This window comes from Astatotilapia calliptera, chromosome 14 (assembly GCF_964374335.1).
Source record: "Astatotilapia calliptera chromosome 14, fAstCal68.1, whole genome shotgun sequence".
Classification (NCBI taxonomy): Eukaryota; Metazoa; Chordata; class Actinopteri; order Cichliformes; family Cichlidae; genus Astatotilapia; species Astatotilapia calliptera.
Window position 1 is genome coordinate 31,347,157 of NC_137435.1, and position 26,026 is coordinate 31,373,182.

Genomic DNA, 26,026 nt, shown 5'->3' on the forward strand with positions numbered 1-26,026 from the left:
TGCCACAGAAGTCAGATGGATGATTCAAAAGCCACAGTTTGTTGGCATGATAGTCTATTACAGTATATGACTGAGACAAGAGCTATGATAGAGTTGTCAGCTAGCAGCCACTAATTGTGATGGCCTATTGCAGTATCAAACACTATACATTAATCTGAACATTGTAATGGTTAATAAAGACTGTGCTCAATGAAAACAGCTTTTAATGTATAGTTATCTAAAGTCAGCACAGCGCACTGTGTGATAAGGAGCACAAGACAATTCACTGAAATGTTTAGCCCCTAGAAGCTAAAATCCTGTCATTTTCACAGCAGGGTTATGAATGTTTAAGGAGATTAAAGTGGAACATAGCAGCCAAACCTCCCGTAGGTTTGCACCCCTGGTGACTTGTTTTCATTCTCTATTAGTTTCTTCTTTCCCGCTGAGAAACTGCAACACAGACGTAGTTCTACCCAAAGAAATGCATCTCTGAATCACTAGATCAATCATGGTTTGCTGTTACACTTAAGGGTTGGGCCTTTCAGTTACTACCAAATTTTCCTCTCCAAACCTTTCAGGAGGTTAATTCCAATGAATAGTCTGATCGCTGGTTCCACTTCAATTAATTTCATGTTGCACTCCTGTTAGAAAACAAACATCACACAAATAAAGAAACATTACTCAGAAAGCAGCACAAACTCTCTGCGTCTGTTTGTGTAGTGAAAAGTGTTTGTGCTCATCCACTTAGATAACCCCCCCGAAAAACACACGCACAAACACACACACTCAGAGTCATCCACTCCTCTCATTAACATGGTTGCAGCTGTGCCTAGAAATCTGCGTGGGGAGATTAATGGGGATTTGACGCAACAGAACTGTTTGTCCCTGACATGATAATTATCATTATTTAATCAACTGCAATTGCATTAATCACTAATGAAATAATGAACAATTAACTGCAATCCATTTCTTTGTGGTGGTTATTTTTGGTCTCGGGCTGTTCTCTGAATTTGATTGACTGGAGTTGATTTGATGAAGCCTTCCAGAGTATGTGGCCTGGATGGAAGCTTTTCTAAAATCTAAGAAAACCCTAATGATCTCATCAGGACAAACCAATGCAGTATTATTTGGAAAGCTTTTAGGTTACTGGCATGACAGAACAATTTAGTTTTAACGGTAGGAAACAAAATTTCAGAAAGTCACAATTCTGTTGAAAATACTTTTTGCCACCACTGTATTTTCTATGTGGCTGAAATGGCAGTTAAAACAATATACAACACATGTTAAGCTCTTTGTTTCCAGTAGTCTTTAGAATGCATCAACCAGCAATAGGTTCACCAAATGCTGCATTGACATCCCTTGAGACTCGAGTTGCATTTATTACACTGCTTAATGTTACAGTCAGACTAGGAAAAGCAGTTATTAGAAACCAGGTCTGCAACCACTTGCAGTCAGTTGCCATCTTCAGTGATGCATCAAGTAATAATAGTTGTAATAATATGATTTAAATGGGTCAAGTTGGCACTTTGTTTGCAATCTGTTTGTGACAATGTGGTGATTAACTTTGGTAAATAAGGGAAAATTGCCAATGCCATCTATGTAAGCAGAAATTCACATCCACTTCTTACATTTAGAGTTTAGCTAGAACCTCATAGAAACAAAAATTCTGAAATTCTTTCGCAAAACTGATCGAGTTGCTGCAATATGGCAATGCAAGCGCAAGATGGAATGATTGCAACCTGTTGATAATACTTGTGCATTTGTAAATTAGCATTTATCTGTGAACCTTCGTCAGTCTGAGAGTGATTATTAGGAGACAGGCTGCCTTGCACCGGGTGACCTGTGCAATTGCCTTGCAGGTGAAAATCTTTGTTGCAACTACTTGACATTGACAGCAAAAAAAAAAAAAAAAAAAAAAATCAACACAATCGCAGAGAAACCACCTTTTATTCTAGTCACAAGAAGGTTGCTTATTTTTACTCTGTTTTGACGGAGACACAAGTAAAAGCTTTCCTTCTACAGGAATACAGGAAAAGACATGGGAATAGAATCATAATCATCATTTTCCTTATAAAGGCCACTGCTTTATATGCAGGATTTTATAACAGCGTAATAGTTGCAGGGGATGATCTTCAGGGGTGCAAAGGGGGACCTGCCCGCCTGCTGTACAACCTCGCCCCTCCAGCAGCAGTGGTACAGTGCAGTGTTTTTGTGTTTTTATACCTTTTTGTTGCTTCTTTCTGCAACACACTGATAACCTTCAGTCATTAGAAACTAATAGAGCCTAATACAGCCTTGAACCCATACTTTACTTCGGATTGAAACGACAGTATACCACCTGAGACCACCGGATGCTCTGTGGGTTATTGTTTGGAACAGCAAGGGACACAGATGGCGCAGAGTTGGCTATCGCATTGAGCTCCGAAAACAACACCACAAATCTCAGCTTCCATCCATCTTCCTCACCATTACCAGATCTTTTCCAAACAAAACGGAGGACCTACATTCAAAGACTTACTGCAACCGCTTTGTCCGGGAGTGTTCTCTATTGATTGTGACTGAATCTTGGCTCCATCCAAACATCTGCCTCAGTGGGGTTACCGGGCTGGACCTTACACCACCAGGACCGCAACAAAGACTGATAAGGGAAGGAAGGGGCAGTGAGCTCTGGTGCCATAACAGCAGAATCATAGACAGTCAATGCTCACTGGACTTAGAGGCCATGTCCAGTAATTGCCTTCCCTTTAATCTACCTTGTGAGCTAAGGGTAGCCATAGTTACCATTGTTTACATTCCCCCCAATGAGAGCACCAGAGGCATGTTTGAAATCTCTACTCCCCAAATTCCACCACTGAGTTTAATAGACTCAGTGAAGAAACGACAGGAAAGCAGGGGCAGAGAGAGAAGGGGGAAGACATGCAGCAAAGGCTAAACCGGGGCCCGCACCAATATGTTGAGTGTTCTACATTAACTGCCGGGTAGATAATGTTAAAGTGACCACAGCCACCAGGGTTTTTTTCTAAACGAAAACCTTGGATAAAGACTGAAGTACAGGCTCTGATCAGAACTCTGAGGGACAGTTCTTGGTGCAGCACTGCCGGAGCCAACTTGAGGAGGGGCATCAAGCAAGCCAAAGAGGCTTACAGTAAGCGGATAGAGGTGTGAAAAGGCATCCAAGCCCTCACCAAACTCCCTGACAGTAACCTCAAACTCGGAGAGGACCTCAACACCTTCTTTGCTGGGTTTGAGACCACCCCTCCCACATTCCCCCTATCTGGCATCACCTCCTCACTCAGCATAACTCCCTTTCCCTCCAGGAACATGAGGTCAGGAGGAGACCGAGAGCAGTGAACCCCAGAAGAGCTGCCTTATGCCACCAATCTCACCTGTCTGAAGGCCTGCACCATCATTCCCATCTCCAAAAAGACTGGCATAGACAGCTTGAATCACTACAGACCTATAGAACTCATCTGTAGTCAGCACCAGATCCCCGCAGGGCTGTGTTCTCAGCCTCCCATTGTACGCCCTGTATACCCATGACGACTATACACCAACCCACCCAGCCAATGTCATCGTCAAGTACACAGATGACACAACCATGATTGGGCTCATCTCTGATGGAGCTGCCCAGCAGGTAATTTACCCTGCCAAATAAATCATTGACTGCCCTCTGGCACCCTTCTAGATCATCGCCAGATTCTCCTGTATTAGGAAAACCAGGGCCAATACAGGTGACCCCTTGCATCCTGCCCACCACCTTGTTGACCTTCCTTCTGGTTGGCGCCTCAGGTCATTCAGGTCCAACACCTTCAGATTCACAAATAGCTTTTTCCACTGGGCCGATCAGACTCTTAAAAACCACTATTCCCCCACACCCCACCCCTGCCCACTCACTTTACCAATCTGAGCCATGTTCCCATTAACCCCCATCACTCTTTACAGAAAAAGTATTTTTGCTACTTCCAAGCATTTTGCAACTTGTTCGCTGATGTGTGCCTTTCTAGGGTTTTTGTATATATTTCTCTTGTTTTGTATATATGCCTCTTGACTGTATACATTTCCCCTGTTTAGTATTTATTCCTGCAGTCTACTATTTATATTTTATTCTGGCACAGTGGGTGTAGCACACCCACAATTTCTTTGTACATGTACAATGACAATAAAGAGCTATTCTAAATATTGTTAATTTAAAGTCTTGTTTTAAAAAGTCCAACTGTCATTCATGAATAGAGCCAGAAAGCAAACAGTAAAAAAACATCTAGTGAGTGTAAATAAATTAAAAACACAGCTAAAACAATGAAGAAGAAGCTACTCTCAGCTGCCCCCATATTCACAAGGGGTCACTAGAGGAGCTATGTTTGATTTGGCAATTCTTTTTTGTAAAAGGGATTTGTGTCTCCAATGGGGAGGATGTTTTTGCTCTTTTGGCAAATGTGGAAATCACTACACTACACAACCACTGAAAGCACAGCACAAAACTGTCAGAATGAATATTTGTTGCATTTTCTGTTGTATGATTTGATCTTATTCTGGTCAAAGCCCCTCACTCAGCAGGATGTGCACGGCTTTCTAGTATTTATTAAGTGTTTTGCTGTAGTAGGTGTTTTCTGCATTATCTGGCTCTCCCACATATTGATTTACACAGTTTAAACTGATGGCTTCATTTATTTATTTATTTATTTTTGTTGGGGGGGCTTTAGTTTTGTAAATGTAGGCAACTGCCAATTAAAACTCCTGTTGCTGCCTCTTCTCCCCCTGTCACCGTGACTCTCTCATTATTCAGCAAATGATTGCTATTCAGATGTTGCATTGAGTAATTTCCATGACCGGGGATGTGGGAGTAGAAACCCTCCGCTGGCCTCCCTCACACATCTTTCCCTCCTTCCAATCTCCAAACTCATCATAAATATTTATGACATTATTTGAATAATGTGAATCGGAATGACACAATATCATTTTGAGAAGTGAAGAGTAGAAATAGGAGGAAGGTGTGGAATCGGAAGCAGCAGAGGTGAAAGAATCTTCCACAACTGAAATGTGAGTCAGGGGTCATGCTTTGAGACATTGGAGGTGCAGAGATATGAGTGCTCATCACACTCTGTGCCCTTAGGGGAAAAAAGAACAAAAACCTGCGGTGTGATCTTTACCACAGCGTGTTATCTCTGTGACAGGGATACTTTGACACATCACATATTTACAGTAATTAGGCTGATGTCACTGTTCACCTGCAGGTGCTTAAAACTAATGCATCATTCTGTTATCTGAAGGCTGTCATTGGAATAAAACAGACTGTTCCATATTAAAGAAAGAAAAAAAACAAGTGACAAGAGGGGAAATGGGTGTTGGTAAATGAGGTTTAGAAGTGGCAGTCTCGGAGGGACAGAGAAGTGAGAATGAGATTAGGTACCCATGGAAAGGTGAGTGTTGCACTCAGAGAAAAGAAAAAGATGGGGCTACGGATAAAGACTGAGATGAAGATGGAGCCGAGTAGTGAGGGCGTGACGTGAAGACAGCATCTCTCAAGAGGGAGAAAAGTAAGAAGGGGGGATGTGTGTGGTATCCCTGTCTGCAGCCTGTGTGGATCTGATAGACAACAGAAGCTGATTCTCTAGTTGTGCAAGTGACAGGACAGCCTTGATGTCTTCCACAGGGAGAAACCTGATATTCCAGGAACAAGAAAGTCTTTTATGGAGGAGAACCTAAGCTTTCTGATATGTGCCTGCTTGAACCTACCTCATCTTTGTCAAGCAGAAAGGGAAAAATGTGAAGAAGCAATCCATATACAGCAAAAGCTGGAAAATGAAACAATGTATTGTCACTTAGGTTTTAGATTAATTAAAATCTTGATGAGCATTTTCAATAAACCACTTGTAGCATAATTTTGTTTTAGAGTCAGGCATTTGAATATTTGAAGTGTCAGCAGACACTGACAAAAGGCTAAGATGTGAAATGATTCATGTTAAAGTACTGAAAAGGAAAAGTTACAAACGAGTAATAAATATATAGTTTTATGTCCACAGCCTCTGTGAGCCTGGGATGTTGTAAATAAGTCCTTCGCACAGTTTCAAAGGACAGCAGGATAGTTTGAGAAGTAGATTTAGCTTGCATGAACTTTTTTATTTTGAAAACTGGCCAGTTGTCCTATGTTTCTCATGCGTTTCCTGTCCTCCACACATGCTATGTACAGGTTCATACAGTCAAAAGACTTGGCACAAGATTTTTTGGCTCTATGCAAGGCAGACAGTAGCTTTTTCTTTTTTTTCTTTAGCCACAATGCTTCTAAAGTAAATTTGTTGGAATTGCTACCTTTGTGTTTATTGGTCTGCCTCAATCTCCCAGATGTAGGAGGGAATGGTGGAAAAGGAGGAAAGGGATTCCACTTTGTGTGCACTTTTATTACTATTATTAGCAATGGTCATAGTAACAATAGCCAATGAATAAGGATTGCAGAACTGAATAAAACGATTCTGTTACAATTCTCTAATATCAGTTTTCAAGCTCTTCCATTGTTTTTCTATACATATATGATGAGCATTTTGTGTTCAGATTCGTTGTCCCTTCTCTACAGCATTTCCTGACTCTTTAGTGTTGTGACAGCGGGTACTTTCTAAGTATTTTATTATTTTAATTTGTGGGTAGTAACTTATAACCTATGCTGTTCTGCATATATTCTTTATCCATCCTGTCGGGATGAACAGGTTGACGATCTGACACAGGGCTAACACAAAAAGACAGACAATCGTTCATACCTATCGGGTAATTCACCCATTAACCCAGAGCTTCCCGAGGTGTGGGGCCCGCCCCCTAGGGGGGGCGCATAGCCATTGCAAGGGGGGGGGGGTATGAAAAGGGAAAAACAAACAAACTCTTGGACACTGCTAGCACGGGGCGCCCACACAAACGCAAAGCAGGAGATGAAGCATCGTTGAATATGTTTCCAAACCAACTTCATTCTAAGCCAAAGACTAGAGAATATGGTGAAGCTTATCTGCCCTTTGGTTTCACCTGCACAAGTGCCGAGGTAGGTCTCCCCTGCATAATTGGTTTTCCCATAATGGGGAGCACGCGTTGGGCTCTTCAAATCACAGACAAACAGTATCACACATTCTTGATTTTTAGTTCGCAAACACTTCTTGTAATGACTAACTACTAACTACATTTTAGAGATTTTAGCTCTTTATACAGTAAAGTTACAGTGGGATACAAATAACATCAGGCTGATCCTGCTGATTTGTTCCCCTGGTTCAAATCCCGGACAAACAGCATCCAACAGTTGATTATGTTTTTGAACCCATTTTGCACAGAGAGGCACTTTTTGAAAAATGTATTGACAGCAATGTTAAATATTATTACACAGCAAAAAACAACTACATGTAAAATAATCACACCGTGACGCCTCTGCCTTTGTACATCGAGGGACAGTAACTCTGTGTGTGTATATAAGCGTGTAAAAACTGCAGATAGCCAGATTAACAGAAACAGTATTTTGTCTCTATCTGCCATTCTGCAATTCATCTCATGTAAACAATAATGTGGGGACAGCAGAGGTGTGGAATCGAGTCACATGGTCTAATATTTACATTTAGCATATAACTGCAACATTCTTTTTTTTTCGTTTTTTTTAAAGACTCGAAAGAACTTGAAATTCAAAGTTTCAGACTTGTGACTTTACTCGGACTTTTACACCAGTGACTTGAGACTTGACTCTCACTTGCCTGACATTACTTGAGACTTGACTTGTGACTTGACAATAAAGACTTGAGACTTACTTGAGACTTGCAAAACAATGACTTGGTCCCACCTCTGGCGCACAGCATGACGTGAAAAAAGGCACAAACCTTTGACGAACTCTGTATTCCTCGTCCACACGTAAACGCAAAAAAGGAGTTTTAAAAAATCTCAGTTTTCGGTGATTCGAAACGCTGTTTACGTGTGGACGAAACAGCTGCATTTTCAAAAATACCCGTGTAGGTGCGGACGTAGCGTAAAAGAGTTTTTAGTTTATTTTATTACTACCTGTAATTTATTGCAGATTACTTGAATTTGCTTAATTGTTTACTAAATATTTGAGGTGTGAAATAAACCGCCATTTGTCAAAACATTAACCCTTTTATTGTAAAACAACTGGGGGCCCAGTAAAACAAGTTTGGGAACCACTGCATTAACCTAACTCCACTAACTGCATATTTCTGGACTGTGGGAGTCAGAAACCCAGAGAGAACCCATGCAGAACATGCATATGCTAAGGTCCCGGCCAAATTGGGGAAGTCAAACTCAGGACCTCCTTGCTGCGAGCCAAAGGTGCTAAACATCCAGTAATTTTTCATCCATCATGAAATAAATGGGCAAGGTGTTTCATGCAACAGATTCACAAATTATTGAGAAAAGAGTCATCTAAGCTGCAAACTATATAAAAACCCAAACCTCAGGAGTTCTACAATGAATACAAATTTAGTTAAGCATCACATGAATAGGAATTAGTCACTTTTTTTCTTCTTTTTTCTTTCTTCTTTTTTCTTTTGTCAGAATGAATGCAATGAACTTTGCATAATGAGTTATTTAGATCTCCATCAGTCTGAGCACTGTGTTAGCCACAGAAACTCCTGTCCTTGCTCCAATCTTCTGAAAGGAGCTGAATCTAGTTTCCTTATCACTCTGAGCAGAAAACAATGAGTTGAGAGAAAGAAAAGACCTCAGTGAATGGAGGATGTGGGGAAAAACATAATAGATAGTAGTGGAAATTGATTTTGAACAAGTGCTTTTATTCGACAAAAGCTTGGCATCTGAGGAGAAAATGGTCTCCTTGAATAAGTACCGTGGTGGAAATGTGGTTTAGACCTGATAAAAGGATGCCAGGGGGAAGGTAGATGGAGACAATGGGTTGAGAAAGGAAGATAAAGAGTGATTAAAGAAAATGAGAAAAGAGGCAAAGCAGAAGCAAGAAAAACAATCTGAACAACAAGATTGGGTGGAGGAAGAGAGAAAAATGCTGCGAGAAAATGTAGGTGGGTCATGAAGAGGAACAATAGCTCAGTGCCCTTTGGGTTTAAATTGCCAACATACAGATAAATTTGAGATGTCTCTCTTTTATTCTTAACACCTTATTCATCACTGCAATGCTATTAACTAAAGGTGAGTCAGCCAGAAGTTCTAAAGGATGTCCTGATTCTGCACTGATTTATTCAAGAAGAAATAGACACAAAGTGCCTGCAAGAGTTGGATGCAAGGTAATAAATTATTCATTAATGCCACCCAAAGAAATGTGTTAAAAACTTTTGAAAAGAGTTAATGTGTAAGTAAAATATCACAAGAGAGGATCTGGGCAGGTGCTTTAGCTGAACATAAGTGAGTTTGGCTAAAGGTAAAACCTACATGTAAGAGAAGTAAGATGCGTGACTAGATAACCTCTTATGCTTTAATCTAACTTTTTTTATGCATCTTTTTGAACTGCCAGAGTTTTATCCATTTAAGGTAAGTCTATTACCCCGCTATGTAATCATCACAATGAATGTATCTAAAGATCAGGTGCCTTTCGCCTTGTCTTCCTCCTCTCACCCCCATCTGGTCACACTAGATGGCCGTCCCTCCCAGAGCATTGATCTGCTGGAGGTTTCTTCCTGTTGTCGCCAATTCCTTGCTCATTGGGGCTTGTGTGATTGTTTAGGGTTTTTTACTATATTATTGTTGGGTCTTTACTTTACAATATAAAGTGCTCTGGCATGGCTGCTGTTGTGAATGGGTGCAAAATAAATAAAACTGAATTAATTTTACTAGTATTACCAGTTTATCTGCCAAAGTATCATCATTCACTCCCAGTTTGTCCCTATCCATACTCGTTAATGATTTTCCAGGCAAGAATTTGTGTACTTAGCCTCTAAATGCCACACTTTTTTGCACTTACTCTGTCTGCCTGCTAATTGTTATTGAGCAGGTAGAATAAAATGATGGGTTTGTATAGCTTTCTGCTGAAAGCAGCTGTTGATACGAAGGCAATTAGTGTGAACCACCAACAAGGACGTTGCAGCTGAGAAAATCGAAATAGCAAGCTGAATGTCTGTAAAAGGCTATATTTGAAAGAACCCATTTGATATTCGTCAGCGCTAACGTTAAAAAATAAAGTATTAGAGCAAATGTAGCCTCTCTATTAAAACTATTGAACTGTGTTACAGAAATTGTCCTTGTACCTTTTCATTCTGTACTTTTGAAAAATATTCAGTTGTCACTGAGCATTATGGGAATATCTAAAACTGTCTACAGATATTTGTGTAACGCGCCTTATTCATCTAATTTTGTGAGCCCATCTTTCTTCCCCTGCCAACTTTATTTTGGTACATGCTACCTTTTATATGCCGAGCTGACAATGACAGACTGACTGGGCTATGTATAGTCTTCTGCAAGCTGTGGGCTGAGTCCTATTAAATTAATTAAAAATTTCCCCAAAATCTTCTCCTTTACCTTACAACTCAAAACTTTTTTACTAACACTTGAGGCCTTCAAACGTCATCACGCTGTTTATGACACACAGACTGATGAGATCTGCAAACATTTATCATTTTTATGCCATTCCAGTATGCTGCTTTAGGGTTTCCACAGACAAGTGGATTGAAATTAATGTGAGTGACTCATGCCACTTTAAATAGCGACTTTAACCTCTTTCCACATGTTTGTGCACCTGCATTATTTTTAGAAATCGAGTACTATAGTGACTGAAAATATGACATTGCCTCCCCTGCTGTTTTTCAAATGCAACATGGCCTCTCTGGCACTTAAAATCTGTAGGCAAATCACCTATCAATCACTATCTGCATGGGGGCGGGAAGTGCTGTGACATCGTGAATGTGGTATTAAATGAAGAAGAGCGATGGAGAGCAGAATCATGCATCAGGTTATTGTCTTTCCCAGGCAAAGAGGAGACTCTCAGCAGTCGGGCCACATAACAGCCTTGTTACCCATTTCTCTTCTGCTTTAGTTGTCATTTTCCATTTGGCTTTCACCTTGGAAGACCGACATCTTTTTTCAGTCTGCCAGCATTTTCTACATTGGTTCACAAACGAGGGTGTGCTTGAATATCAATTCTCTAAGTCCTTTCTTGCTCCTTCTGTCTCTCTCCTTCCTGTTCAGGGAGGTAATGATGTAAGCAATTACTCATTGTAGTTTATTAAATCTGCTGTAAGTCAAAGGAGAATGTTATGTTGTCCCGTTGTTTGCATGATTTGTTGTGCCACTTACCGTGTCCTTTAGTGGAAGATCCACATTATGTATGGCTGTGCACCTTACCTAATACATGGATGCACTTTTTCTTTCATTGTTTTTCTTTCTGTTTTTACTGTATTTGGAAATGTAAATATCTTAGTCGGAAAACGTTTCAGTTCATTTTAACCATTCTAACTTATTATACACAGGCACACAGAACATTGATGGTCTGTAATGGCATTCATAAGTATTTGAAAGGCGTGTTGTTCATAGTTTTATGTTAATTTGGATTAGTGGATGAGCACCATCCATCAGCATTGAGCAAGCTTTTTAGATTTTAAGCTGAATATGCATTGTTTAAGCAAAAGTAAAGAAAAAACTGGGAAATATGACTGGTGTGTTCTCACAAAAAGGGAGCATTATTTCATTCTTATTCATTTCATTTTTTTTTCATGTGACTGATTGGTTGGTTATAGGTGGGAAGCTACAATAACTAATTTGTAGAATGTAAGAAAACATCCTGCGTTTTATGTGTATGCCATTATTAGTTTGGATGCCTGTGGTTATTTAAGTTCAAAGTTGGCCCAGCACGGACATGATATGAAGGCCAGTGAAGCCCACATAAGGTGACCCGAGTTAATAATTTAGTCACAACTCCTTCTTTATTCTGGGGCACCGCTGAGAAACAATCTCCCATTAATTCACAACTAAAGTTAGACGGAGCCAAAGCAGTTTCTTTAAGGTCAGGACCAGTTGCAAATTTAGAGTTTAAAAAATGGGGTTGTTAGCAAGACAAGGAGAAAAAACTGTGAAACGTTTCTCATTTTAACTTAAAACAACTGTAATAATCAGTGTGGTCCAATGCTAAAAAACAAAAAATGTATTAATTAATTAAGAAAAAAACCTAGTAGGAATGAAAATATTTTCACTGAATGATCAAAAACACTAAATAAACAAAGAATCCAGATGATTGTTTTTAAAATTTATGTAAATTACAGCCAGAGCTCCAAGTTGAATCTAATGGAATCCCACTACAGGCTGTAAATTTCATTGTAAGCAGTGACAGAAGCTTTTTCACACAATAAGATTTTATTACTAATAGTAGCAGCAAAGTTGAACATACAATTACATTAATTTCTTCATTTATTTCTTTTCCCTTTTTTGAATAGCCTCAACAGACAATTGTCACTCATTGACAACTCACTAAATGACCAGACAAATATGCTGAAAGAATAATTTAATTAAATTTTTTTATCAAATAGCTTCAAACCAAAATTGCTGCTAAAAGCATCTGACAGTCAGAATTGTAACCTGATGATGGGGCTAGCTGAAACGTCAGGGGATGAGTTGTAGTCCATCATGAGGGAAACTTCAATGTTAAATTTCCAGTCAGTCAGACAGTTTTCCACGATATATCACTAAATGGCAAATATGTCAATCGGCTGTTGCTCCAAGAGTAAAAGTAAAGGGATCGTCAGAGTGAGTTACATTCACCCTGCAGGGACAGCAATCCATCTTAAACTTATTGAGATATTTCCGTGTGGACTGACATGATGGACTGTTACGCTGACTTGCCACCAGCATTGCTAAAATAAAAATACACTAGCTTTTACAACCCACACAGAGTGCCAGTTTACTGTGAATTCTTCACCAGTTTCCAGTCAATCAAACTGCCTTCTTGTCTTGCAATTTCATGCTTCAGCTAAATCTAAATTAAACCCCAGACTGTGTTTGGTTTGTCAGACTAATGTACTCTTGATAATTGTCAGTTATTACGCGTTTGTGCCAAATTCAAAAGAAGCATAAATCTTTCTTGACAAAAGTCCTTTTGCTTTGCCAAGTGCAAACTTACCGCAGCATGCTTATCTGCTGTGACCCTCAACCTTTGTCTCAACTCCCTCCCTCTTTGGATGGCAACCACTTTTCTTTTCAACACGTTTAAGGCCCTCTACCTTGTTAATGATGTGTAATTATCTTGGAGTGTATGTGAGGTGAAAACTGATTTCTCCATGTCAGGGCTGTAGACAGGTTTGACAAGAACATAGGGCTGACCGTCTGTCATCCCAGCAAAATCTTCTGGGTCGACATTTGAACTGTGAGGGATACTCGGTGACAGAGTTCACAAGGCAAAATGGCTTTGTGGCTTTTTCGCTTCTCACGTCCAACGAAAATCAGCTACAGCGCTCTCTAAATGCAAATTAGAAGCTGGGCTCGCTGACCGAACAGTGGCACTCCACTGTGAGGCCGGCTGGGTGGGTGGGGACTGTTGAAAGTGTAGGTTCTGGCTGAATGTCATCAACTCACGTGGATCCTCAATCATCCTCGGCATTGAGCAGCTCTTGCAGCAGAATCGAGGTCCTTGTTCACAATACAACACTGAAATCTTTATTTCTGACAGATACTGGCTGCCTCCAGTGGTGCAAAAAGTATAGACATCCGTCACTTACTGTAAGTAGAAGAACAGATACTTGTGGGAAAAAATACTCTAGTAAATGCTCAAGTACTGATTCATCGTCTTTACTCAGGTAAAATGAAAAAGCACAGTGAAATATGCTCATAGTGTAAAAATAAAAAATAGCTCTTTTGGGGATATTTCTAACAGTTGTTTTTGTGCACAGGGAACTAAACTTCATGACTTAATAATATAATAATAAAGTAATATTTATGCAAGTATATGAATATGAATGTGTGCAGCTTGAACACGTTGGACATTTTAGCCATCTAAAATCAACAAGATCTAAGAAGATGCTACAGGAACTGAGATTTTCCAAACGAAGACGGTACAAAGCTAATAAAAAGTTGGAATTCAGTGAGTGAATCTCCATCCTCTTCTCCATTCTAACTAATTTCATGCAACCCTTGAATAAAACAAAGTTACAATATGCTACTTTGTTTTGTAGGACGTTTCACAATGACCTGAAAGAAAAAAGACAACTGAACAACACAAACTCTAAAATGAATGGTGACATTTAGTATGTAACATGCAAATAACAGATACATAATAATTATAAATAATATTATGTAAAAAATTATAATGTCCAGTTTATCAGGTATTACTGAGCAGTCCTCACTTCGAAAAATAATCTACTTTTTTCCTCCCTTTGTCTCGTCTTCCTTACATCTTCCTCCATCTCTAAGTGAGGTTCTCTCACTTACAGAAGGGAGATACAGAAGCTGTACTTTCAGACCAACTGTGTGACAAACTGCATCCAAACAGTGTGTTTGTTAATATTTGTTCAGCTTTTTGAGAGTTGCATTTGAAATGACCTGCCACTTTAAATCATTACTCCCTTTGTGCTCACTCGTTTTCTTTGCTGCTCGACAGACGCTTAAACGCTACAACCAAAATGTATCAGCATTGTTGCCTCCAACCCCTGAGTTGGAACAATAAATGATACATAAATTGTATATCTTTGGCTCTCATTGTGTGATAAGCACCACTGATGGATACACAAATAGGATTGTCTTCGATGCCTTATTGTTCCCTCTATTTAAGTTCAAATGTGATTGGATTTTTGAAGGCGTGCAGTAATGATAAATAATAACTCCCCTCAAGTACGTTAAACCTAAAGTAACAAACCTGTTTGGAAAATGTAAGGATTAGAAAGTAGAGATATTTGTGTTAAACATACAGAGTAAAAGTAAAAGATTGTCAGAATCAAAATACTCAAGTAAAGTTTTTAAGTACAGTAGCAAAGTATTCATCTACTTTATTACTTACTCTGGGTCTTGCCGGCTGAAAACTCAAAGCAAATGTTTGGTCTGTGCGAGGATTTTATGCGCAAACAGCAATTTTTTGTTAAAGTTAATTAAGTGGTGCCACTATTGATCAGCTCCACAGTAAATAATTTATCAAACATTCTGCAATGATGACATTTTCACCATTTTTCCTTCTATTTTTCCTTGAAGTAAAAGAAGGAAACACACTTTTGGGATGAACCGAATGTACCGAACAGTGAATGTGGTGACTTAATGAACGGCTCTGAAGTATTTTTGATGAGCGGATCAAAGCATCTCTACCAGTCTAACAGCTCAGTCTGCATGCGATGAACCATTGCCTGAAAGTGATAAAAGAATATATGGCATATGAACTGTGAAATGAATGCTTTGTCTGCCAGTTTCCCTGTGCACTGGGCTAAAAAATTATATGAAATTACTCATTTATCAGCTTCAGTTCAGATTACTGAGATTCACCAACTTCCTCGCTGTGCCAGTGTTATTATGTGAACTTTGGCAGAGCTAAATTATATCCTTATCTCCTCCTTTCCTGCTCTTAGATATAGATCAGCAGCCGTGATGATATTAGATTTTCTCTGCTCCTCAAAAGCTTTTCTTGCTTGTCTTTTAAAAGCTACTGCCTCTGTCACTTGCTTCTGTGGATTACTATAGAAGGACAGTTAACTGACTCATCAATATCGACATGATTTTAGATTAAAATGTGATTAGAAATACAGACATTTTCAGTATTTGAAAGGGCTTCGATTGCTGTCATATAAAGCGTTTGGTATATCTATATGCAATGCTTTTTCTTCACAACTATTACACCCCATGTGATTTACTCCCTGTAGAAAATAATTTGCTACACTGCTCATTACATTACTGGTAGGTTAATTTCCAAGATTCTCTGCAATGCATTGTGGTTTTCCAGTAAACTGTGTAATAATAAACGCTACATATGCCCACATATCAAATCCCTATCTCAATAAGGACGATACACACAGGCTCTTTAAACGTTTCATTCACATTTTTGTCTTTTTGAGACACTCTTGTTGTTGTTGATGTTTCTTTTTCTGTCTTTAATGCCCAAAATTAAAAATTGTTGGATAATGCAACATTATTTTGTAGTAATGTAAAGTAATTACGTTATTGTGTTTCTTCATCATGCATTATGCCAACAGTTTTATTATTGGACATGAAATCTCTAAAGCAAATGGAAAGCAACACTTTCCGGATGAAAGTTTCACTTTGATGTCGACTTAGGAAGGGATCACAGTATGTTGCCATGATTTGAGAGATAAATCCTCTAGATAAATCATTACATCTGCTGTAACTATTAATCAGTGCATCATCTTGATCTCATGTTTGCTTTTGTTCTTTTCTCTATTTTAGGTAAGTGCTGCCAGAAGCTTCGAGGAGGGGTGGGAAGGAAAAAGGAACTACTATACAGGTTATGTTCTGTTTCTATCAGTTTCCTAGTTTTTCTGCATATTGAGTGGTTATAATTCTGATACAATGAGCAAGATGATGATCCCCAAGCCTCTTGCTGGGACATAAGTGTATTTCCTGAGTTAAACATTTGGGTAGATTAAGATTCAGTAGATTCAGTAGTCAGAAGTTCCATCATCATATCATCATATTGTCAGGGCAGACTGAACGGACTGAAGTGCAGGCTCAGAAAGAGTTCAAAAGTTTATTTGCAAAACCACAGTGCTGAATATATAGGTGCAGGGCAAAGGGTCCTGCACCTTGCCCTTACTACCGGGGGTAGGAAGGGAAGGGAACAAACTCCACGGTGCAATATATACAGGTGCGGGGAAGGGGGTTCAGGGCTCCAGGGGTAGGGAGGAAATCCACACACTCGCACACTCCTCTTCGTGCTCGCACACTCACTGTTCTTCTGCTGCTCACGCTTTCCCGCACTCCATGCCACTCAGACAGACAGGTACTTCAGAGCGGTTCGGGGACAGGTCCAGGGAATTCAGGTAGCTCAACAATCTAGCAATGAGAAGCTCAGAGCCACCACCTTAAGTAGTGGCAGGAAACTAGGTCAGTGAGCAGCAGCTGGTGGTAAGCAGGCCAGGTGTGTGGGGCAAAGGCAGGAGCCCATAATGAGCTCCGCCCAGGTAGACAGGAGAGTGAGGAGAGAGAACGAGAAGAAAACAAAAACAGCATGTGGCCTTGAGTGAGACAGCCGGAGAGACACAGGGACCACGACACATATTGATTTATTTAGTCACAATTAAACAATTTTGATTTTCATAGAAGAACTTTTCACATCCAGTTGTACCTGAATGTAGCGTTTGGCTTGACTGTGTGAGCTGCTGCACATTTCAGTTATGCTTGAAGGTGTCGATTTTCATCAGAGGCTGACAGTTTAGGTCTCTTTCCAGGGCTTGGCAAAGTGGTGACACATCAGAATAAGTTGTCCAGTTCTGTGAACTGATGATCCTGGAATCTGTAGTCATTTAGAAAAGGTGTCATCAAGTATCTGAAAAAGGCCTCCCAAAGCCGTTACCTCAATCCTTAATATTATGTGGACTATGCTTAGAAACTACTTCTGTGCCAGGAAACCAACCAGTTTAAATGAACTCTACCAATTCTGCCAGGAAAACTAGTTAAATATTAACCACAAGCTTGTTGCTGGCAACCAAAAGTGTCTAGTTGACATGAAACTAAGGGATATTTGGGATACCAAATATTAGATGGATTTTATGCATAGTTTTAGGGCTTTATATATTGGCTAGACCCAATTCCTGTTTTTTAAAGTCATTAACAATGTGTGCTGTACAATCATTTTACCCTGGAATGACTGTACAGCACATTTGCTTGTTCCTAGTAGTCCTAGATTTCACGTGGCAGGCAGATTTGAGCCATCATCGTCACTTTGAGGGGAATGGAAAATTAAACTGGATGTTCATCAGTTCTTCTATAATATGATATTCACATTTTGGCTCATAATTCCAAGACTGTGAAACTCATTACATCTATATAATGTTTTTCATCATATTTGTTATTTCCTTGAATTCATATTATGTGAAAATACTGTTTTATGGAAGTGGGTGGTGATAAACATTACTGTGCAGCTCGAATAATGCAGTAAAATGTCATCAGATATCGCTCCAAATAAAAGAGGAAATTTTTAAAGTGAAAAGGTCACTTTTAAAAGGTGCGTGCTGACTTAAGGCAGCGCTTTTAAAGGTTGTGTTTAGAATTGAAGAATCTTAACGAGAAGTAAAAATAATTATCAATTTTAAAGCAACAAAAATTTGTTACATTTTGACTCAGGTTTATCTAGCCACTTTCATCTGCTGTTCTTTATATTAGAGCTTCTTAGGTACAATCTAGCACCTCTATTTCCATAAATTTTGATCATGAAGTGAACCATTTTGCCCTAATTTATAGCAAGACACTTAGTGCTGGATATACATTGTAACTTAGCTTGATTCTGTATAGATGGAAGTGGAGAGCTCTGTGAGTAATCTGCTCAATCTGCAAACAGCCACGAGCGTACACTGCAATCCAGTAATGACCAGTGCAGTCTGCCGAGAGCTGCGGAAATTAACAGGTCAAAAACAAGCAGACCAGATGAGGGAGCAGGTAATCTATTACAAAGGAACTGCACAGTTAAAGTCCATGGTTTATGCATGTGTTTGCCTTCAGTAACGGCATGGAAATTCAGAACAACGAGAGACAGCTGAAGGAGAACTGGTATCTTTTTGATATAAAGGGTGAACTCGTCTGTCAGATCTTGCTGGGGAGTGTGTGGATAAATGTGTGATCTGTTGATAAATCTGACAGCTCAGGTGGAGCGCAGGATTCATCCAGAGGGAGGGTTCCTGTATATCAAACTATTCTGTATAGGCCTAAAATCTGTTTGTAACAGCTTCAGAAAAAGAACACAAGCATTATTTACCGTCAGATCCTGGTCCGACCCTGCGTTAATGATGTTGCTGTCACTGTGCCACATAGATAAATACGGACATTGCTTTAGTGTTTTCTCCCTGCTACGCGAGGCAGACTTATTTTACAGCTCAAACATTAGTCTTAAGATCACTTCAGATCTAGAGGTGGGAATCACCATACACCACGATACGATATTATCACAATACTTAATGCACGATACGATATTATTGCAATTTTTTAAAATATTTTGCGATATTCAGATTCTGTACATAAAGGTAAACTTTATCAATATTCATTTTATCTAATATCAAAGTCTCACACTCAGTCTTTCTCTCATTTCAGTCAGTTTTATTGTTGACAAACTGAATGGTTTGTATTACAGTCTAGTCCAACTTAACTGAATGCAACCATCTGGTACAATTATAGCTATTCTGAACTATGCAATTTATGAAAACTATGCAGCCCCTTCAGCAACTGAAGAATTTGAAAGTAAATTAAAACAAAATATAATTTTACGGTAAAAAAAAAAGTTTTAAACTTAATTAAAATAAAAAATGTCTTAAATTAAAATAAGTAAACTGTCATGTTTATTGCTGCCATAAAAAAAGTTAAACACATTTGGACAGTGAAGGAATGTCAGGATTCTTGCTCAGAAAAAGGATCAACATGCTCTGAAGTCAGAGCACAAAAACCTTTTCTGTAACAAAATATCGATTTCTGCTGTCCCTGTATCGATACATTATTAGCAAACAAAATATCACGATACTACACAGTATCGATTTTTTCCCCCACCCCTATTCAGATCTGTCTGCGTCTTGTTAATTACTGTATTTTGGCACACATTTCAATATGGTATGGTGGAGACTTAAAGTTTATAAACAGCCAAGTGGGCATTTTATTAAATGAAGACATGATTTTAAGCTCCAGAAGTGTTATAATGGAGACAGAGCAAGGTGAAGGACTCTGAGTTCCTTTTTAGTTAAACATGAACAACTTATTTAACATGTGTTTGGTTAGATATTAGATATATGCCAGGATTGAAAACAGTCACATTCAAAAAAAAATGTAGCGCTTCTACTTGATTTGAGCGTTTTTGCAAGTAATTTTGGTTCATAAAGATTGCAGTTATTTTTATTCACGCTAAGGAACATAGTCGTTACAGGTGATGGGTTTGATTTTTGTCTGTGCTTTGGAAAATGAAAAATTGCCCCCTGCGTTAGTGATTTTGCTGTCACTTTTGTTAAGTATGTGAGTAATTTTGTAATGCCACTTGGCCCACCCCCATCCCACGAGGTAATTTGTTCCTCAGAATTGTTGGCTGTTGCAATTCAGGCTGAACCCGGCTCCAATACTTTGCCAGAGCGAGGTGAAGGGGCCTTGTGATAAGTGTTTGTCTGCTGGCTGCTGGTAGAAGTGAGTGTGAAGTGTCTTTGCGTTGCCGTCGTCCATAACAAGTCCTCTCAAATTCACTAAAACCTTCAAATGTAACTTTCTGAAGGACATGGATTCAAGTGGAACGAAGCTTCATCACTCAGCCTGGTGACTTGTTTAGCTCGGGAGAGATTTGTGCAGATTGTTGACATTCTTCATCATCTTTTGTACAGCTTATACCATTACTGTCATAATGTGGACTATTAAGACTCCAGCTTCGGTAAATAGATGCCTAACCTTCAGCACTTTCATGAAGAGTCACTGACGAGCAAACAGCCAGACGTCAGGCAGAGAGGTTGTTGCGTTTACTTTGTATCACCATGAATATGCTGTGTCTGACACTCGGCCAGTCAGCGAGGTGATGACAATAGGGAAAAGAGCCGTCACTGAATCATCTGAAGCACGACCACGCTGCCATTAGAAGACCCTGATCTTTTATGTCTACCTTTGTGGCCTTGCAAGAAAATTTACCACAGTTAGCAAATGTTAGCAAGAAGTCAGAAAAATGGGGATAAAATCAAACCCTAACCCCAAAGTTCTCCCAGCTGCTTTTTAAATTAGGGAAATAAAGACTTTTACACGTCACATAATATGCATGTCTGTTAATATAAGCTTTATGTCCCGTTACATTCATGCCGAATGAGCTGCTACAGTATGCTTTTTGTCTGACAAATTGAGTTCATTATTTCATTCCCTAGCACTGTCATATTTTAAATCTATTTTTAATACTGTCAATTGGATGACAGCTTATATTCTAATCTGCTCCTTAGATCTTGATATGCATACGAACAATCAGATATAATTATCAAAACTGACTCTCAAATGAAACGTAATAAGTTTTGATGAAATGGGAGCATTTCAAAATTCTGACAGCAGTAAATTAAGATTGAGTGATGAAAGCACAAACATCCTGTTTCCCAAGTGTCAATGTCATGTGTTTTTTCCTGCGTTTATTAATACCGATGGTGAGTTTCTCTTTTAATTTCATTGAAAGTTATTTATCTGACAAATTATGATGAGCAGCCACCATCCGCATTGAATCTTAATACCCACGTAGACTCCACACTGTTGGTTGATTATTGACAGCAGGCTGTCACTTAATATGCACATCATACAATCATATTAGATAGCAAAGCAGTCAAATGTGGCAAATGGCATCATTAAGAGGTGGAGTTAAATATAATACTTTTTTATCAAGATTTAAGTCAGTTATAATTTCCTCAAACAAAGCTTATTATATCCCACATCTAATGGGCGTTTGCAGTCTTCTCAACTCCACCGGTAGTAATATTAACTCTGTGAATAGTTCCCAATCTCTGCCAGTTATTATCCCTGTGAGCTCACTCTGTGTATTTCTTCAACTGTGCTACCTCTCATGGCGTGGAGGTACCAGGGTGTACCAGGGTGTTGCCCAAACTTGTCAGGTTTAAAAGTAACTTGTGGTTTGGAAGTAGTGTTACTAACTTCAGCAGTCTTAAATGATCAATAAAAACATACAGTAGTGTAAAAATCTTACACATTCTGCTGTTAAAACAAGAAAATGTGAGCTGACACTGGCAGACATTCTTTGATTATGTTTTTCATAGATCTAATAACTGAACATTGTGTTGTCCGGACATACATATTTGCAGATTTGGCTGATTTTACGATTGAAATCTGTGTATTTTGTTTTTCCCTGGTGTACCATAGGTATAATGCACACAATTAGAATAGTTCCCCCTAGCAACCTCTGGGGAAAATGTGTATTTCCTGAATGGTTGGAGAGTGCTTGGTGGAGGCTGCTGGCTGTCACTGGGTGAAATCTGTTGCAAAAAGGTTATTGCTCCTTTGATTAGGGACGCAAACCAGAAATACAGAACACTGTAACCCAAAAATAAAAGATGTGCCTTACTATTGTACAGGAACCAAAATATTTCAAAAAGCACAACTTTCATTTTGAATGCAAATGGTTTTTGATTCGTGTCACATTTTCCCCACTTTTACTGCTGCTTGGCGATTAGCTAGCCAAAGTGTACTGAAAAGTTCATCACCCTTCAAACTACAGACCACCATGTCAATCTGCAAGCGACCAAAGCAATTGCAAGGAGGTTTTTGCTGTAAAACTGCATACGTCTTTGCTACCAGTTTTACCTGGTGTCTCCCAGCAACCACCAGCAACCAGTTTTCCATTGCCAGCTGTGGTGGCCAGATGTTTGGAGACCAGTCTCTAGATCTCACTGGAGTCTAAACAAATGAGTTGCAAAGTGAATAAATAGTAAATAATTATTTTTACTTGATATTTTTATTTTGTTCTTTAAACCTTTGGTGTGCTGCCTGGCATCTTCTTTAGCTAATTTTCTGAAGTGCCTCCATCAAACCACACAATGATGTAAAAGGCTGTAGTGTAGCGTACCATAATGTCAAGATGTTTTTATAATAATTTATTAGAGTTGAGGTTTGGTGTCTGTACTTGCCACTTGAATATAAATATAATACAAACACTCTTCTGCTTCTTTATTTAGTCTTTGGATAATTGTTCTGATTTGGTTCATTATCCTGTTATATGAAAAAATCAAGTCAGGCAGTTCTCCTCCTTTAAGATGCCTTTAAAACTATAGTCATGTCCCATTTTATCAACACCAAAGAACCCCCCCCCCCCCCCCCCAAACTAATCTCTAATTTTGCCACCATGCATGACAGATGTTAAGCACTCCTCTAACTTTCTTTGTTCTAACTCTCACAAATGTTCTTCTTTTTGACCCAAATACCTAAAACTTTTTTTTCAGTTTCTCTCTATCTACTGTCTCTATCTACTGCAAAAACTCTGTTAACCGAATATAAAGCTTATCTAATCAGCAGACCTGCTGTAAGGAAAAAATAATGAACTTTGACTAGGTTATGCAACGTGACAGTTCACGTGAAAATGATCTTAGAGATGCACTTGTTATTCTCGCCTCTTTGCTGATGTCTTATATCCTTCACTTTCCCTGTATTGACCAAGACTTATGTAGTTCTAATGGATGTATTTCAGCTGTAAATTGAATTGAATTTTGTCTCTAGCACAAACAATAACCGAGTTACAGTCATTTCAAAATGTGCTAGCAGCCTATGGTAAATAAGAGGTTAATGCACCTGAATGCTCCAGGCCAAAAACTGCCAGAACTCTCTAATGACAAACGACTCAAGTGCATTCGATTAAAGTAAAATGGTTTCATATGTTACATTTTGTAGATTACCTCACGTTTTATGTACCTAATTTTAAAACCTCCTAATGACCATTTTATTTTTATTATGTCCTGACACCTAAAACTGAAGGAGGGTGTACCTTTTTTTTTAATATATAGCCCCAGTGTGTAATCTTTTGCCCTGCAGTCTTGTTTTTTTCCTCCTGTTCTCCAATAACTGATCCAAAACTGGACAACTGTCCTCACTTCCAGCCCATCTTCCTGCAGAGCCAAAGGGCTGTAGCTGTTCTCTTACATCCTGTCAGTTGTTGGATATCAAATCTCTCTGTATCTTCTCCACTAGACTCCCCAGACAAGGCGAACCTCTGCACCCCCCCCACAAACACACACACACACACACACATACTCCCCCCTCCACACACACACAGGCTGACCTCCATGTTCTGTCCTTCAAACTGCAACAGAACTTTATGTCTCATTTAAGTCTTTATCACTGCTCTTCCTTCTGCTTTTGCTCATCGTTTCATTTTCTTTTTCTTTTTTCGGGTGCAACTTACCCAGTTTGCATAAATGTTATCTATTTAAACATTCACAGTATTCAAAGCTCCCAGACTGTGACTATTCTCTCATATTCTGGTCAAATGCATGCATCATACATTGCCCCCCTGCCCACCCCCAAAAAACGCATTATGTGCACAGATGGTTTATTATGTTTATTCTAAATGAATGGATTTCTTTTTATTTTTGACATTGCCAAGCAATTTATCTTGAGGACAATTTCTTCCTATTTTCCTCATCTTCCTCTCATTTCTTCTACCACCTGCTCCTTAAAATTCTAGTCTTTAATAGTGTAGGGTAAGGCACTTCACTGAACCTTAATGAATCTACTTGTTTTTCTCAGAATAACGCAGTAATGAACCATGGATGCAACTGGCTGGGTAAAATTAGCAGGATTTCTTGTGTAGAGGAACTCTAGTGCAAAAGAAAACTAGAGACGATCATTTCTGACCCCTCCACTGAGTCAGGGGGAAACAACAAAAGAAAGGACAAAGAGGAAAAACAGAGGAGGAGGAGAGGAGGAGAGGCTCAGTCAGTTAAGGTTTTGTCTGCTATTGACTGTGTGTGAATTGGATTCGGTCCAGACTGTAGTGGCAGTTGTTGAGGAATTCACCAAGAAAGAAGCAACTATGGCATTTCGGCAGGGACGTACTTGAACAGAGGACAGCATCTAAGATGTGTGGAGTCTTTGGAGGATGAAACAATGAAGTGCATTGTCAGGAAATGTTGAACAACTATCAGAGCAATTTGGAGTGGGAAATACAAAAGAACAGAGGGGGAAGCTGAGGATGGATAGAGGACATGGAAGGTAAACAGGGACTTTAACTGAAGATAGAAAGAGAAACAAAGCTAGGAGAGATAAAAAAAAAGAAACAGATTAGAGAGAAACAGCAGGAGAGATGCCACGCTGTGCTGCCCCACCAGACAGAGGAGAGCACTGACTGTTAATCACATTGTGTGTTTATTTTGTTTCCTCTTTTCCTTTTTGATGTAGATAGCATGGGTGTGCATTTGTGGACAGTGTGCCGTCTAAACTGGCTTCTTGACAATACTAAGAACATGTCTCTGTATTTTTGTTTGTACGCAGGGATTCGGTTTCCCTAAAGCATGTGCTTTTCGAGGTCTTTGGACATTAAGATGTTTAGTCTGAGACTTACTTGGTTAATGACATTTTTTTAATCTAATACTCCAGCACAACCATTCAACTCTGAATTGACAAATCAAGGAAACATACATTGATATCGCATGCTGCACGTAGAAGACCGCCTGCTATGACATGAAGTAAAGAGGAGGAATTAGAGGCTTTCAGGCGAGAGCAGTTCCTCAGCCGCTGACAGGTCTCAAAGTAGAAATGTTTGCTATTCATGCTGAACCGCCGGTGGGTGTTTGTAGCTGTGCTCAGTCTTCTACGTTGCACTGTCTGTGCCTGACAAGTTCCAAAAACAGTCCTTTTCTTTCTTTTTTTTAAGCTCATGAATGCAATGCCACCAGTGGGTTTAATGCTAGTGATCTTCCCTTTCGCTTTGTTCTCCTCCTCCCAAATTCTCTCTTTTTCACACAAAGTCATTCAGTCTCTCGAGTTTCTGTTCACCTTCACTCTGAAAGGAGCGTTTTGTGTATTTTTCAATTGTTTTTCATCCCTCATGAGAGATGGAAGCAATTCAGCGTAGAGCCTGACTTTCATTACTCATCCTTCACACACACACACACACACACACACACACACGCGCGCACACACACACACACACACACATACACACACACACAAGCAGCTGTTGATGATAAACAACTCATTGATGAAATTGGATACAGTTCAGTTCCTCTTGCTGACCTTTTTTATGCTTCCACTCGTTCCTCAAATTTATATCATTTTACAAATCTGTCTGAAATAATTTGTTCTGTGTTTTCCTAGTCATGGAGCATGAAGATGTTCACATTTCTTCTCCTAATAAAACCGAGCCCTTTTCGCCTCATCTGAGGCCTGACCGCAATCAAGCCTGTCCCATCCTGCCATGTCAGAGTGAGCTGGCACACACACTATCTCACCCTGGCATGGACCACACTCTGTCAGCCTCTGT

The 26,026-nt window shown here is 39.3% G+C and overlaps 1 protein-coding gene across 1 annotated transcript in view; it reads left to right on the forward strand.

The window, feature by feature from the left end:
* The window catches only part of lsamp (limbic system associated membrane protein), a 509,494-nt gene that overhangs the window by 144,930 nt on the left and 338,538 nt on the right, over positions 1-26,026 (forward strand). The window lies entirely within an intron of this gene.